We start from the raw sequence: 15,027 nt of genomic DNA on the forward strand, positions 1-15,027 counted from the left end.
CACAACTCTACACCACCCATAGCTCTGTTTCCTTCAGGCTGCCATTGTGTACATCATGAAATTGTATCTTACTTTAGTTTTGATCTGTATTGCCCTAATAGCTAGTGATGTTGAGCATCTTATCATGTGCTTTTCGGTCATTCATATTTCCTCACTGACAAAATGTAAATTCAAGTCTTTTGTCCATATTTTAATTAGGTTGCTTGTCTTTCTGTCCTTTCATAACCTCTTTATATAACATGCATATGAAATCTTTGTTGGATATGTGGTTTCTAAAGATTTTCTTCTGTGGTGTAGGCTGCCTTTCCCCCTTAATAAAATCTCCTGAAAAGCAAAAGTGTTTAATTTTGAGGAAGTCCAATATAACTATTTTTCTTTCATTGATTATGCTTTGGGTGGAGTCCAAAAAAACCACCACCTACCACAAGAACTTGAAAATGTTTCACTTCATTTTCTTCTAGGAGTTTTATGGTTAGAGATTTTAGAATTAGCTTCTTGACCTATTTTTGAGGTAATTTTTGTATAAGTTTTAAGATAAGGGTCCTCTTTCTTTCTTTTAGATATGGATATCCACTTTTCCCAGCACAATTTGTTGAATAGACTGTTCTGACACAGTTGGGTTGGTTTGATAGCCTTGTTAAAAAACACTTGGCCATAGATGTGAGGGTCTATTTTTGAACTGTTGTTATGATTTCATCAATCTCTATGCAAGTATACACTCTAAATGATATACCTAAATAATATACCTTCAAGACTTGGGGTGTGTGTCTTCCAAATTCATTCTTCTTTTCATAGATATTTTGGCTATTCAGGGCCCTTTTCCTTCCCAGATAAATTTGATAATTGGCATTTCCATTTCTACAAAGAAAGTTTTGGAAATTTTATTGGATTGCATTAAATCTATAGATCAGTATGAGTACAATTGATATCTTAATGATATTCAGTCTCCCAACCCATTAATATAAAATGTCCTTCCATTTATGTATGTCTCCTTTAGTTTCTTTTACCAATATTCTGTAAGTCACTGAATACAGGCCCTTTATGTCCTTGTTTAAGTTTGTTCCTAAATATTTGATTCTTTCAATTGCTATTTTAAAAGGAAGTTTGCTTTTTTCCTCAGTTTTGCTCATTAGTAATGTATAGTAAATCTACTGGTTCTTTGCATATTAAGCATCAAGGCACTTTGCTGAAATAACCTATTATTTCTGTTGTTTTGTTGTAGATTTTAATGGATTTTCTATATATAAGATTATATCATCCATGAAAAGTTTTACTTCTTCCTTTAGTATTTTGGTGACTTTTATTTATTTTTCTTGCCTAATTACTCTAGCTAGAACGTCTACCACAATATTGAATAACTGTGGAGACAATGGGCATCCTTGTCTTTTTTTCCCAGTCTCAGTGGGAAAGCTTTCAGTCATTCACCACTGATCGCAATATTTTTCGTGGGATTTTCCAATATGCACTTTATTATATGGAGAAATTTTCCTGCTATTCCTTTCTTTCAGAGTGTTTTCATAAAGAAGGGATGTGGCATTTTGTGCCTTTCCTGCATCAAATGAGATGATCCTGTGATTTTTTTCATCTTCATTTTATTATTTTGGTATATTACACTGATTGACTATCTTATATTAAACCACTCTTTCATTCCAGGTATAAAACCCATTTCATCATGATGAATAATTTTCTAATTTGCTTTGGAATTCATTACAAAATATTTTTGCTGAGGATTTTTCATCTTCATTTATTAGAGAAACTGGTCTATAATTTTTCTTTTTCATAATAAATCTGTGTGACTTTGGTATTAAAGTGATGTTGGCTTCATTGAATGAGTTTGTTACCATTCCATTTTTTCAAATTTTAGGAAGAGTTTGAGGAAGATTGGTATTAAAGTTTCTTTAAATAATTTGTAGAAATCACTTGAGAAGCCCTCTGGTAATGGGCTTTCATTCTAGGGAGGTTGTTGATGACTCTATCAATTTCTTTACTTTTGGTTGGTTTGTTGAAGTCTTCAATTTTTTTTTTCTGGGGTCAGTGTGGGTTGTTTATGTGTTTCTAGGAATTTGTCCATTTCATCAATATTGTCAACTTTTTTGGTGTACAGCTGTTAATAGTATTCTTTTATCATCCTGTTTATTTTTGTTGTCAGGCATCATGTCCCCTTTCTCATTTCTGATTTTATTTATTTGCATCTTCTCTCTTTTTTATTTTTAGTCTAGCTGAGGATTTATCAATTTTGTTGATCTTCTCAAAGAATGTGCTTTTGGTTTTATTCATTTTCTGTATTGATTTTAATTCTACATTTTATTTATTTCTGCTTTAATTGTTATTGTTTCTTTCCTTCTGCTTGCTTTTGGATTAGTTTGCTGTTCTTTTCCTAGTTCCTCCAGGTGTCCAGTTAGGTCTTTGATTGTAACTCTTTCTCATTTTTAATATAAGTATTGAGAGCTGTCAATTTCTCTCTCAGCATTGCTGAAATATATCTTGCAATTTCTCCTTTGAAACACTAAGTTATAATGTGGACCATTGACCATGAGGTGCAGCGATGCTCAGAGATGTATTCACCAAATGCAATGAATGTCTCATGATGATGGAGGAGATTGTTGCTACAGGGGGGTAGTGGGGTGAGGGGGGTGGGGAGTATATGGGGATCTCATATTTTTTTAATGTAAAAAATGTAAATGTAAATGTAAAAAATGAATAAAGACAAAAAACACTAAGTATTTAAATGTATGGTTTAATCTCCTTATATTTGTGAATTTCTACTTTTTCCTCCCATTATTAATTTCCAACTTTATTCTACTGTGATTAGAGAGTGCTTTCTATAATTTCAATCTTTCCAAATTTATGGAGATCTGACTTAAGTCCCAACATAAGGCTTAGGAAGAAAAATATTCACAAATGTTTGGGGGTGTAATGTAATAGAAATGTCTATTAGGTCTAGTTCATGTTCCCTCTGGCCAGATGTTCTACCCATTGCTGATAGTAGTGTGACCTCTCCAACAATTATTGTAGAGACATATATCCCTTCCTTCAGTTTTGCCAGTGTGTGCCTCATTTGTGGACACATAAGTTAGATGAATAATATTTATTATTGTTATTTATTCTTGGTAATTGCCCCTTTTATTATATATAGTGACTTCTTCATGTCTTTTAACAGTTTTGCTTTTAAAATCTATTTTTCTGATATTAGCAATGCTACTCCAGATCTTTTTTCAATACTATTTGTACAGAATATTTCTTTCCATACTTTTACCTTCAGTCTGATTGTGTCCTTGTGTCTAAGTTGAGTCTCTTGTAGACAACAAACAGATGACTCATATTTTTATCCATTCTGTCATTCTACATCTTTTGATTTGGAAGTTGTTATAGTGTGCCAGAGGAGTGCCAATTTCTGCTATCCTGTTAATTAGCTCTACAAAGAGATTGTAATAGATAAATTATTTGGTTTAAATTGTCAGTCCCTGTTTTCCATGGTGGTGGTTATGTTTAAGACAGCTAGGAGGGGGAAAAGAAGAGAACTTTCCCCTTTAGTAATTGTATAGGGAGAAACTACAGGAAATGAAAACAAATAAAATTTCTTAAAGGGTGTCTGGCTTTCTTTCGCCCTAGCAATAGGTGTTGGGGCTTGAGTTAGAGGAAACAGCTGGCTTTGATGCAGACTTTGACACAGTCTCTTGAAGATGTATTTCAGGCCATCCAGTGACTGACCCTCATATGTCCCATCAGGTTCCTCTGGTGAGTTGGCACCTCCCTGGCAAACTGGCTTCACTCAGCTTAAGTGCCCCCAGCTGGGCAATTCCTTTACCTTTAACAGCATTCTCTGGTGGGGGTCAGGGAGTACCATTCATTTATTTTCTCTAGGCAGTGGTTAACAAAATAAAGATGGAAAATGTTGGATTCCTCTAGGTTCTTGGCTATTTTGCATAAATGAGTTTAGGAACACACCAGTTTAGTTAGGCCAGTAAAAAGAATTTATTGGGGAATGGGGAAAAGAACAAAGCTTGCTAATAAGTGGGAGAGAAAGATGGAAATACAAACCAATATTTGGTTCAGGCTTATCTAGGCAAAGATGCTTATGCTGTTTTAATTACAGTGAATTTCTAATAAGTTTTTTAAAGATTTATTTATTTATCCCCCTTTATGTCTACTTTCTGTGTCCATTCACTCTGTGTTCTACTGTGCCTGCTAGTCTTCACTATAAGTAGTGCCAAGAACTGATCCTGGGACATTCTGGAGAAGGTCTTGTGCCACCTCAGCTTCCTGGTCTGCTGCATCTCTTATTGTGTCTCCTCTGTGTCTCTTTTTATTGCATCATCTTGCTTGCCAGCTCTCCACTCTGGCAACTTGTTGCATGGGCCAGCTCTCTGCATGGGCCACCATTCCACATGGGCCAGCTCTCCATGTGAGCTAGCTTGCCTTCACCAGGAGCCACCAGGAATCAAACCCTGTACCTCCCATGTGTTAGACAGGAGCTGAATTTCTTGAGCCACATCCGCTTCCCTCTAAGTTTTAAGATTGGGAAATGTGACTCCTCCAACTGCATTGATTTATTTCAAGATGGCCTTGCCTATTTGGAAACCCTTATCCTTCCATATAAATTTTTGATTGGCTCTTCCATTTTTTAAAAGAAGGTTGTTGGTGTTGATTGGGAATATGTTATTCTATAAATTGCTCTGGGCAGGATTAACAACAACATTTTGTCTTCCAATGTATAAACACAGAAAGTCCTGCCATTTATTTAGGTCTTTGATTTCTTTTAGCAATGTTTAACATTTTTCTGTATACAAATCCTTTAATCTTTGGTTAGATTTATTCCTAGGTATTTCCTCAGTGAATAAAAGTCAGTCTGTTCATGATGAGGGGGATTTTTCATGTGTTTTCTGAGAAGATTGTTTTTAGACAGGGAGCACAAAACATTTCATTTTCTGGACTGTCCCTATGGGATTAATTCTTTACTTTCTCATTGAATACTTTAGCAAGACTTACACAAGTTTCCAATCGAAGCATTCTGCAGTATCTTTTACTGATTCAGGCTTGTTTTTATGTAAAATTCTTACAGATGCAAAGAGAGTTGGAAAGCATATGCAATTGTGACTCAAATATACAAATCATTGGGATCTTTCAGTAAGGTATGTTGGGGACGTACTGATGCCAGGTGAGCCACATTGGAGCCCAAGGAGAAAGGGAACATGGGTGCCCCTGATTACATGTTTTTTTTAAAAAGATAGGTTTTATTTATTTATTCCACACCCACCCCCTTGCTGTTTTGGACTCATTCTCCGCTTGTGTTCATTTTTTAAAGGAGGCACCAGGAGCTGAACCAGGGACCTCTCATGTGGGAATGAGGTGCTCAATTGCTTGAACCACTTCTGTTCCCTGTTTGTGTCTTTCATTGTGTTTCCTTGTTGCATTATCTTTTTGCAACATCATCTTGTTCTGTTGACATCTTGTTGTCATCTTGTTGCATTGTCAGCTCACCATGCCAGCCCATCAGTTCAGTTTGCTGTCTTGCTTGCATGTCTTCTTTAGGAAGCACTGGGAACCAAACCCAGGACCTCCCATGTGGTAAGTGGGCACCCAAGGGCTTGAGTCACATCTGGTTCCCTAGATGGCCTTATTAAGTTTTAATGTGCAAAAATTCCTGGAACATTAAAGTAGTGAAAACTATTTAAAATTGAGAATTATATGGAATTTTAAGAAAACAATATTTTAAGTGTAAAATTTTATATAATATATTTTAATGTTTATTTCTTGAATTTAGTAAAAATGAATCTTTTAAAAATATTTTCATATTTACTATGAGGCTCATTTCATTTTCAATTGGCATGATTCCAATGTATAACAATTTCTTATGAACCAGTAATGGTGTTAAATAAATTTATTTTTTTACTTCTAACACATATGTGTTAATAAGTTTTTGTTAGTGTTATTTTCCTAAATTGTGTTTTCCAGCCTCCTCTTTAATATATTTCATAAAGGGTTTGTAGTTTTCAAGTTATAAATCTTCCACCTCTTTAGTTGAATTTCTTCCTATTTTTTGATGCTGTTGTAAAATAAATAGCTTTTAAAATTTCCTTTTTATATTATTTGTTGCTATTGCACAGAAATATGATTTTTGTGCAACTTTACTGATAATGTTTATTAGCTCTGAAAGTGTTTTTGTGAATGCTACAGGATTTTTAATATATAAATCATGTCATCTTCAAGTAGCAGTACTTTTATTTCTTCCTTCCTCATTTGGATGTCTATTTTATTTTCCTAGATTAATTCCTCTGTCTGGTTTATCCAGGACAATGATGAAAAGCAGTGGTGAAATGTGTCATCTTTGGTTTGTTTCTAATCCTATTAGGAAAGCTTTCAGTCTTTCCCAACTAAAATGCTAAATATGTATTCCTACTTTGGTTTGCTTTTTGTTTTTAATCATGAATGGTTATTTGATTTTGTCAAAAAGGTTTTCTGTGGCAAGCAATGTGAGCCAGTTTTTTTTCTTTATTGAATTAATGGTATGTTATTTTGTATTTTTAATAAAACTTTAAAAATTATTTTATTAGAGAAGTTTTAACTTACAGACAAATCACACATAAATTACAGAATTCCCATTAACAGATTTTCCTATTGACACTGCATTAATGTGGCAATTTCATTTAATTTGATGAAATCCTCTTATGAGAATTATGTGGTTAACTGTAGTCTATAGTTTATGTTAGGATTCACTGTTTCTGTTGTATAATTCTATGATTCTTCTAGTAGCATATATATAACCTAAAATGTTAATTTTAACCACTCCAATATAAATTCATTTTTGTTATTTACATTCACAATATTGTCACTACCATCAACCACCCAAATTTTTCCAGCACCCCAAATAGAAACTGTATACCAATTTAAAATTAGCCCTATTCCCTATACTCACCCTGACCCAGGTATCCTAGATTCTCGTTTCTCACAATAAAATTTATTTTTCAGAGCCATTTTAGTTCTATGGAAAAAGCATTTAGAAAGTATAATTACTTCTGATATCCTCCCTCTACACTCTCTGCCCACAATTGTCTTTTTATCAACATCTTGCATTAATATGATAGACTTTTACCATTGATGAATCAATATTGATGCATTTTTATCAGTGAAAGTCCATAGGTTATACTAGCAATTACTCTTTGTGTTGTATTGTTCTATGGGTTTTGACAAATTTGTAAGGTTTTGTGTCCATTACAGTAACTTACAGAATAGTTTCACTCACTTAAAAGTGCCAGTGCTCCACCAATTCACCCTTTCCTCCCTCCCTGTGAAACCCTGGCAACCTTGAATTTTTTATTGATGCTATAGTATTGTCTTTTCCAGAATATCATAGATGATATGTAGGCTTTTCTAACTTTTTTCACATATTCATATGAATTTAAAATTTCTCTATGCTTTTTCATGACTTCATAGCTAATATTTTTTGGTCAATGCAAAACACTCCATTCTATGGATGTATCACACACTGTTTATCCATGCATCTATTGAAGGGTGTATTGATTACTTCCAATTTTTGGCAATTTTGAATATGTTGTTATAAACAATTTGTGCAGGTTTCTGTGTGGATATACATTTTCAACTAATTTGTGTAAATAAGCCATATTCATGCTGGATTTTGTGACAAGACTATATTTAGCTTTTTAAAAAACTAGCAATCTCTCTTTCAAAATTATTGTACTATTTAGCTTTCCCACAAGCAATGAATGCTTTTGTCCTCAGCGACTTAACCAGCATTTGAAGTTGTCAGCTTTTAGGGTTCCAATCCTTCAAAGAGCTGTGTAGTGGTATCTCAGTTTAAAATTTTGTATTTCCCTAATGACATGGTGTTGCAAATCCTTTCATATGCTTCTATGTATTCTGTATATCTTTTTTTAATATTTATTTTATTTGTTTGTTTATTTATTTATTTCTCACCCCACCCTAGTTGTCTGTTCTCTGTGTCTATTTACTGCGTGTTCTTCGTCCACTGCTACTGTTGTCAGCGGCATGGGAATCTGTGTTCCTTTTTATTGCATCATCTTGTTCTGTGAGCTCTCCCTGTGTACGGCACCATTCTTGGGCAGGCTGCACTTTCTTTCACACTGGGCAGCTCTCCTTACAGGGTGCACTCCTTGCCCGTGTGTCTTCCCTATGCGGGGACACCCCTGTGTATGGCAGGGCACTCCTTGCGTGTATCAGCACTGTGCGTGGGTCAGCTCCACACAGGTCAAAGAGGCCTGGGGTTTAAATGGCGGACCTCCCATGTGGTAGACGGACGTCCTAGCCACTGGGTGAAGTACGCTTCCCTGTATATCTTTTTTGGTGAGGTGTCTGTGCAGATTTTTTCTCCATTTTTTATTGGATTGTTTGTTTTCTTATGTTGACTTTTAAATATTCCTTGTATATTTTGGATATTTTTTTATCAGATATGTGGTTTGCTTATATTTTCTCCCAGTCTTTAGTTTATCTTTTCATTTTCTTAATAGTGACTTTTGCAGAATAGTTTTTAAAAATTTTAATGAAATCCAATATATTTTCTTTCAATATATAATGCTTTTGATATTGTGCATAAAAAGTCATTGCTTAGCGCAATGCCACCTAGGTTTTCACCAATATTTAATATTATAAAATTGTATATTTTAGCATTTTATTTTAGATGAATGCTGAATTTTAAGTTTGTTTTAAAGAAATGTATATAGTGTTTGTCTATATTCTTTCTGCATTTGGTTTTCCAATTTTTCTAGCAAAATATGTTGCAAAGCCTGTCCTTATATCTTGGTATTGCCTTTGCTCCTTTATCATAGATTAGTTGACTCTTAACTATATACATATGGACATACTTCTTTTCTTTTTATTTTTTCCAATTATCTCCATTTTTTCACCATTAGCACACAGTTTTAATCACAATAGCTTTATAATAGGTTTGGTGTTTTTTTTTGGAAAGCCATGTATTTTTTTTTAAGTCACCCATAACTTTATTTATTTTTTTGTCTTTTTTTAATATTACATTAAAAAATATGAGGTCCCCATATACCCCCCACCCCCCTACGCACACTCCTCCCCCAATAACAACAATCTCCTCCATCATCAATAGACATTCATTGCATTTGGTGAATACATCACTGAACACTGCTGCACCTCATGGTCAATGGTCCACATCATAACCCACACTCTCCCACAATCCACCCAGTGGACCATGGGAGGACATTCAATGTCTGGTAACTGTCCCTACGGCATCACCCAGGAAAACTCAAGTCCCAAGAACACTGCCACATCTCATCTCTTCCTCCCACTCCCTACACCCAGGAACCACAGTGGCCACTTTCACCACACCAATGCCACATTATTTTTCAAATGTGAATCACAATAGTTCATGAAAAGAATATCAGTAAGTTCATTCTAATCCATACTCTATTCCTCCATCCTGTGAACCTTGGAATGCTTGTGTCCACTCCACATCCATATCAAGAGGGGGCTTAGATTCCACATGCTGGATGCAATTCTCCTGCTTTCAGTTGTAGGTGCTTTTGGTGTGGTGGTTGACCTTCTTCACCTCCATGTTAGCTGAGTGGGGTAAGTCCAATAAACCAGAGTGTAGTAGCTGAAGTCCGTTAAGGGTCAGGGCCTGGCTATCACATGGTCAGTCCAGAGATTCAGGTCCCCTAGTATACATTAAACCACAGCACCAACTACAGTTCTGGCAAAAGTAACAGGAGAGACTTGTGAACAAAGATCACATCTGCGTCCAGCTCCATTACACAGAAACACAAACTCCAAAGTAGGGCTTACTGACATGGCACTGAACTCCATCTGCCATAACCATAGAACCTGTGGGTCTCTGTAGCCCTCAGAAAAACCAATACCTGTGGTTGTATCTACTTTATCTGTCTCTGGGACTCTGCTCAGTTGTGCAAAAGGGCAACCCCTCTGATAACCTCCCAGCTCTTCTTGGAGACTCATAGCCATATAAACTCATTTGTCCTTTCCATTTCACCCTTTTCTTCAGGTCAAAAAGCGTTTTTATCTCCTGGTATTATATGTAGATTGAGATATTTTGCTGGTCTGAGTTGACCCTTTAATTCAAGGTCATTTTCTAGTTTCATCATCAGCTGGTACTTGGTAGTAATCCCTTGGTGCCAGGGAGGCTCATACCCAGGAGTCATGTCCCATGCTGGGGGGAAGGCAACACACTTACATGCTGAGTTTGTTTTCAAGTCTGGCCACATATAAGCAACACAGAGGCTCTCAGGAGGTAAAGCTTAGGCAACTTGCAGCTCTAGGCCTTGTTCTTATTTCAGGTGCATAGGCTCACAATCATAGTCATTAGTATCAAGGGCTCATGATTGGACCTTCCTTCTTCTTTGGTCTTTGCCATTGCACTTGGGGGATTGTTGCTGTTCCTTTAGGGACTGTGATAGAGCTCCCCTTGCTAGGAACTCAGCACTCCCTCAGTAGTTGTTTTTAATTGTAGCCATTATGAAAATATCCAACCATTTTTATGTACCCTGCATATATGTCCTGTAGAACTCTCTGCCAACCATGTGTCCCCTGTCAATAATATCCCACACCAGTATCCCTACACTGCCATTTTTGAACCTCTCTGATCCAAAACTTCTTCAAAAGTGAAGCCCAATATATTGCCAGGTTCCATTAAGAGTAAAATGGAATATAATGATGAGTTTAAAGGTTAGAGAACACATATTAATTTAGAAAAATTAAGGTAAAAATAAATTGGGGTATCAAATAATTAAAAAATACAAAAGTTTTGTTTTTGATATTTTGCCTTCCATCACTGCAAAAAGTGTTGCCCTGTATGCAAATTGGCAAGGCACCTACTTCCATATTTTCCTCAGTGTCTATGTCCTTTTTCTTTTTTTTTCTAATTATTAAGCTTATCTACACAAAAGTTTGAGATCACAGTAACTCATATATACAATATACAGTACTCTCACATATCCAATATAAAACCCTTTTCCCTTCCATAGCAATAATCTTTTTACATATTCATACTGTATTTACTGAAACTGATGTAGAGATATTGAAACAATAGCTTTCAAACAAGGTAACATTTGTGTTTACATTGTGTTTTATGTTTTAGACTATACAGTTTTCTAAATCTTTAGTTATCTTATGTTTTACAGTATAATTTACATTTTAGCCTATCAGCCCTTGTAAATTTTTGGTGTAATTTTACATGTCTTATATCCATCCTTGTGTACTCTTGTGGAACACTTCTATTGCCCACACAGTTACACTGGTTCAATCTACTTAATACCTCTTTCCCCCTCCCCTTAGAGCCCACAGTGACAGTCAATCTTCATTGCCTGAAGGGCCATGTTCAGAGATACATGCAACGGTGTTGAGGGCTTGACATGCTCAACTGCCCTAATGTCCTGGGAAGCACCATTTCTCTTGAGAGATACAATTCCCTCTATTTGAAAACAGCAGTCCTCCCCAGGATATGGGTATACCTTCACTCTCATTATATGGGTCTCTATCCAATGTTATAACCCACTATGGCAAAATGAGCACTCACACACTCCTTAGGAGCCTGTTCTGCATTGGATTATCCCTTTACGCATCTTAAATAGATATCCTTATTATATTTTTGAAAAGGTTTTCTCAGCATTATACACACAACCAAATACCTGACAATCTCCTATGTTCATATATTGCCCCACCCTCCCCCAAATTTCTTGGGCAATATTACCCATCCTCCCATCCCTAGCCCCCCTCAAGCCCACAAAACCCTACACAAAGGTAACCCTATGCCCCCATGTTATCACTTCCTTGTACAAATACTTACCTCCTGCTTATCATAGATTTCACTCATGTAGGTGTCAGCTTACATCCTACCTCTACCCCCAATTTCCTTTAAGCCTAACATCCAGTCTCTACCTCTCTGAGGCAGCCTGGGTTACTTATTTCATATCATCATGGTCATGCAGTATTTGTCCTTCAATGCCTGGGTTGCTTCATTCAACATAAGGTTCTCAAGATTAATCCATGTTATCATGTGTTTTGGTAAAGTATTCATTCTTAAAGCTGAGCAGTATTCCATTGTATGTATATACCACATTTTATTTATCCACTCATCTGTTGATGGGCATTTGGGTTGATTCCAACTTTTGGCAATAGTGAACAATGCTGCTATGAACATTGGTGTGCATATATCAGTTTGTTCCTTGTTTTCAGTTCTACTGGGTACATAACCAGCAGTGGAATTGCTAGGGAATATGGCAAATCTATGGCTAGTTTTTTGAGAAACCACCAAACTGTTCTCCAGAATGGCTGGACCCTTCTGCATTCCCACCAGCAGGGGATGAGTGTTCCCATTCCTCCACATTCTCTACAGCATTGCAGTCTTCTGTTTTTTTCATAGGTGCCAATTTTATGAAAGTAAGATGGTATCTGATTGTAGTTTTGATTTGCATTTCCTTGATAGCTAGAAATTTGGAGCATTTTTTCATGTGCTTTTTAAGCATTTGTATTTCTTCTTTGGAGAAGTGTCTGTTTAAATCTTTTCCCCATTTTTTAAAAGGATTGTTTGTCCTTTTATTTTCAAGATATGGGAGTTCTTTATATATGCAGGTTATAAGTCTCCTATCAGATATATGGTTACCAAATATTTTCTCCCATTGTGTAGGCTCTCTTTTCACTTTCTTGACAAATTCCTTTGAGGTGCAGAAGCCTTTATCTATATGTTCTTTTGCTTCTCATGCTTTTGGTGTGAAGTTCATGAAGACACTTCCTATTACAAGTTCCTGTAGATGCTTCCCTACATTGCTTTCCAAAGTCTTTATGGTCTTGCCTCTTATATTTAGGTCTTTCATCCATCTTGAGTTGATTTTTGTATAAGGTGTGAGATGGTAATCCTCTTTCATTCTTTTACGAATGGATATCCAGTTCTCCAGGCATGATTTTTTGAATAGGCCATTCTCTCCCACTTGAGAGGGTTTTGTGAATTTATCAAATATTATATGACTATATATATGAGGATCTATATCAGAACTCTCAATTTGGTTCCACTGGTCTGTGTGTCACTCCTTGTGCCAACACCATGCTGTTTTCACTACCGTAGGTTTGTAGTATGTATTGAAGCCAGGTAGTGTAATTCCTCCTATTTCGTTTTTCTTTTTCAATATGTCTTTGGCTATTCGAGGCCTCTTTCCTTTCCAAATAAATTTCATAGCTAGTTTTTCTAGTTCCTTAAAGAATGCTGTGTTGATTTTTATTGGTATTGCAATGAATGTGTAGATCAGTTTTGGTAGGATAGACACCTTAACATTGTCTTCCTAGCCATGAACACGGAATATACTACCATTTATTTAGGTCTTCTTTGATTTTCTTGAACAGTCTTGTATAGCTCTCGGTATATAAGTTTTTTACATCTTTAAATTTATTCCTATGTATTTGGTTTTTTTTTTTTTTTTTTACTATTTTAAATGGTATTTGTTTCTTGATTTCCTCCTGAGCTTGCTCATTGTTGGTGTATAGAAATGCTACCGATTTTTCACATTGATCTTATAACCTGCAACTTTACTAAACTTATTTGAGTTTTGGAAGCTTTGTTGTAGACCTCTCAGTGTTTTCTATGTATTGGATCATGTCATTAGCAAATAATGAAATTTTGACCAATTCCTTTCCGATTTGAATGCCTTTTATATCTAATTCTTGCCTCAGTGCTCGAGCAAGTACTTCTAAGACAATGTTAAATAGAAGAGGTGATAGTGGGCATCCTTGTCTTGTTCCTGATCTGAGATGGAAGGATTTTAAGATTTCACCATTGTAAACAATGTTGGCTGTGGGTTTTTCATATATACTCTTTATTATGTTTAGAAAATTTCCTTGTATTCAGATCTTTTGCAGTGTTTTGATGAAGAAAGTGTGTCGTATTATGTCAAATGCTTTTTCTGCATCTATAGATAGAATCATGTGATTTTTTTTCTTCAATCTGTTCATATGGTGTATTACATTGATTGATTTTCTTATGTTGAACCATCCTTGCATACCCAGAATAAATCCCACTTACTCATGGTGTAAAATTCATTTAATGTGTTGTTGAATATGGTTAGGAAGTATTTTGTTGAGGATATTTGCATCTAGGTTCATTAGAGAAATTGGTCTATTATTTTCCTTTCTTGTGGTGTCTTTGTTTGGCTTTGGTACTAGGGTAATGTTGGCAACATGGAATGAGTTAGGTAATGTTTCTTCTGTTTCAATTTTTTGGAAGAGTTTCAGCAGGATTGGTGTTAGTTCTTTCTGGAATGTTTTGTGTAATTCACTTGTGAAGCCATCTGGCCCTGAGCGCTTCTTAGTTTGGAGGTTTTTAATGACTGATTCTATCCCTTTACTTGTGATTGGTTTGTTGAGATCATCAATTTCTTCTTTTGTTAATATAGACTGCTTATGTGTTTCTAGGAATTTGTCAATTTCCTCTGAATTGTCATTTTTGTTGGAATATAGTTTTTCAAGGTATTCATTTATGATAGACTTTACTCTGTGGGATATCCTTTCTCATTTCTTATTTTGTGTATTTGCATCTTCTCTCTTTTTTCTTTGTTAGTCTAGTTAAGGGTTTGTCAATTTTATTGATCTTCTCAAAGAACCAGCTCTTGGTTTTGTTTATCTTTTCACGTGATTTCTTATTTTCTATTTCATTTGGTTCTGCTCTTATCTTTATATTTCTTTCTTTTTTCTTCCTGTGGTGTTACTTTGTTGTTTTTTTTTTTACTAATTCATCCAATGTGCAGTTAGTTCTTCAATTTTTGCTCTTTCTTCTTTTTTGATATATGAATTTATGGCTATAAATTTCCCTCTCAGTACTGCTTTTGCTGCATCCCATAAGTTTTGGTATGTTGTGTTATCATTTTCATTCATTCCAAGGTAGTTATTAATTTCTTTTGAGATTTCCTCTTTGATCCACTGGTTTTCTAAGAGTGTGCTGTTTAATTTGCATATCTTGGTGTGAAATCTGGCCCTCTGACCCTTGCACATTTCCAGTTTCACTCCACTGTGATCAGACAT

This window comes from Dasypus novemcinctus, chromosome 6 (assembly GCF_030445035.2).
Source record: "Dasypus novemcinctus isolate mDasNov1 chromosome 6, mDasNov1.1.hap2, whole genome shotgun sequence".
NCBI lineage: Eukaryota > Metazoa > Chordata > Mammalia > Cingulata > Dasypodidae > Dasypus > Dasypus novemcinctus.